We start from the raw sequence: 2,764 nt of genomic DNA, 5'->3' as shown, positions 1-2,764 counted from the left end.
ACACACACACACACACACACACACACACACAAACATAATACCCCCAAGCACTCGCATAAACAAACACACCCTCCAACGTTTACACAACCACACATGCATAAGACAGACAGAGAGTGCCAAGCTATATTTTCAGCTAGCCCTATTTCCCTTTATCCCTCGAAACTCTTCAATCAATTCTGCCTACGCTAACGTTCTCTGAGAATGGCTCGTCGAGCACGCCCAAAGCCAGCGGTCAAATTTCCCCCATGCACCGAGTACGTTGCACCCCTCCCTCAAGCCGACTGTTTTCAACTTCTACCTGGACGAATGGGGATGTTATAAACAACATACTCGCTTAAAGCTTATCTCCTCTAGGTATTTTGTCGTTTCTTTCTTTTTCTCTCTCTCTCTATTTCCTATTTCTCTTTATTTCTTCCTATTTTCTTTTCTTGTTTTGTTTTTTTTCACCGATTTCATAATTGTGCACCCCTTCCGCGATGGATTGCTCGTCCCTGTGTGCAGGCAAAGGCGGCGATAAATGTAATGAAGATTTACCGTGGCACGGGTATTGGTGGTGATAGCGTTTGTGTAGTTGGGAGCTTGCCAATCACGCAGAGGTTTGGCCCATGTCAAGGCGTCATTTCATAGAATATCTATCGCGTGGTTCCATCTTCTAATCAAGGTATCTCCGTCTATTTGTGGGTGGGTTTGTTGTTGTTGTTGCTGGGTTTTTGTTGTTGTTGTTGTTGTTCTTGTTGTTGCTGCTGCTTTTGTTGTTTTTGTTGTGTTTGCCCTCCTATCTGTCTCTGTCAATGTCTGGAAGTTGAGGCGGGTGGTTAGAGGTTGCCACTGGAATTGGTGCTATTTCTTCCCTTTTCTTCTGTTGTGTCTGTCTGTCTGTCTGTCTGTCTGTCTGTCTGTCTGTCTGTCTGTCTGTCTGTCTGTCTGTCTGTCTGTCTGTCTGTTTGTCTGCCTGACATCATTGTGTTCATGTGCTTTTCTTTACTCAAAGAAATAGAAAAACAAACAAACAAACAAACAAACGAGAAGTTTTACACCCCCACCCCTCCGTATGCGTTGTCCTTACGTATGGACGTTACCAGAAGTGTCTAAACTTGAGGCGTCCAAAGTGTTGCGAATGCCGCCTCTTGTTTTTAGGCTTTCTTTTCCAGGGAAATACAGCGTGATTTATTGGAATAGATTTTTCTGTATCTTTATTGCAGTCTGCTGCGACACAACCCACTGATTAGGGCGAACCCTGTTGTGGGTTGATGGGTAATAAATCAACTCCATGCTTACTGGCAGGAGGTGAGGCACCTCTAGAAGTGAAAGAACACATATGGACGTGTATGCTGGGTGTTAATGCGTGGTGTTTACGTTGATGTCCAATAGGGTTCTGTTCCAGGTCCCGCTTTCCTTTGCAAAGGGTGGTTAGTAGGCTCTTTGATGAGTTTTCCTTCTATTTTTAAAGCGTTTCTGTTGGCATTGTCTTCTTCATATCTAAATTAATTGTAGCCCAGTTTGTACCATGTTGGGTTGAGCAGATGGTCCCCGATTCAAATCCTAAACGGAGCTTTTTTTAGGGGGGGGGGGGGTATGGCACTCTACTCATTGGGCTCGGTCCTATTTGAGATAGGTGTCAAATCTGGATGTCCTGCCTCTTAATCAACCTGAAAGAGTCAATAGGGACGTTAAAACATGCAGCTGGTCAATGAAAACAACAGCAACAACAATAACATTAACAACAGAAACAACTACAACGACAACAGCTAAAACGGCATCATCAACAACTGACAGAACTTTTCCTACCCATGAGCCAAATGCCACACTGCAGCCCCCGGAATGGCCTTCACGCGAAGTATCATGCTATCAGACCCACCCTCACGCCTGATGCGAACAGATTCCCTAGCTAGTCCAAACTTAACCGGACACTGGGGCCTGGCTGGCCTGACTCAGCCACTCGGGCAGACCTGGCGGGGGAGGTTGGACATAAAACTCTCCTCTGAACGTCTGCCGCCAGGTCTGGCGGGAAAACCTACCCGGAAAAGTCTGAGCGAAATGGGCGAAGAAAATAAACGTTGGTCAGGTCGCATTTTACGCCTGTTTCGCAGATATCAAAATAGGCGGCTAGTCTCATATTGTCCATTTTCCTGTGCTGAAAACGCCGCCAACTTTTTGGGGGTTTTCTTCTCAGTAGAGGGATGTGATTTTTTTTTTTCATGCGAATGTATTGAAGGATGATGGTGTGGTAGGTCTTAACTGTTCCCTTGTGTCTGTTTTCTTTTCTGGGTTGTTTTTTCCCCGCGTCTCCCCAGTTCCAGAATGACCATACATGAAGTCAATGCGGTTCTCGTTAACTCACACACTCAATAGAAACATCTGTGAAAAGGTACCAAACACATGTGGAGCGTTGCCAGCGCTACTCAGTGAAAGTTCCGGGTTGTGGTCCGCAGGGTTTCAAACGGTTTGGTCCATTTATTATTGTTTCCCACCCCCCTCCGTTTGTTGTTTTTGTGCGGGGTAGTAGCGCGCTTGCCAGAACCAACGAGGGGCGACGCCTTATGTGCCGTTACGGAAAGACTTCGGTTACTCGCCAAAGGGTAAAGGTTTAGTTGAGGTCTTCTTCTTTCTTGAGTAGAGTTTAAAATGAGTCGTTTTTCGCTCATGACACAAAAGCTTTCTCCATGTTTACTCTACACCGAGTGGAGATCTTGGCAGTGCCTTGTTGGTCTGTTAAGTTCCGAGTGGAGATTTCACATTCAATACCTGCCAAAGTCTGCCCCCC

The 2,764-nt window shown here is 45.8% G+C and overlaps 1 protein-coding gene across 1 annotated transcript in view; it reads left to right on the top strand.

Moving 5' to 3' along the window:
- LOC101854347 (plexin-A2) overlaps positions 1-2,764 on the top strand; it is a gene marked incomplete in the record, with an annotated part of 268,808 nt that overhangs the window by 137,212 nt on the left and 128,832 nt on the right.

The sequence above is a fragment of the Aplysia californica genome, unplaced genomic scaffold (assembly GCF_000002075.1).
Source record: "Aplysia californica isolate F4 #8 unplaced genomic scaffold, AplCal3.0 scaffold00355, whole genome shotgun sequence".
Taxonomy (NCBI): domain Eukaryota; kingdom Metazoa; phylum Mollusca; class Gastropoda; order Aplysiida; family Aplysiidae; genus Aplysia; species Aplysia californica.
Note: the sequence above shows the minus strand (reverse complement) of the source record. Positions and strands in the feature narration are given on the sequence as shown.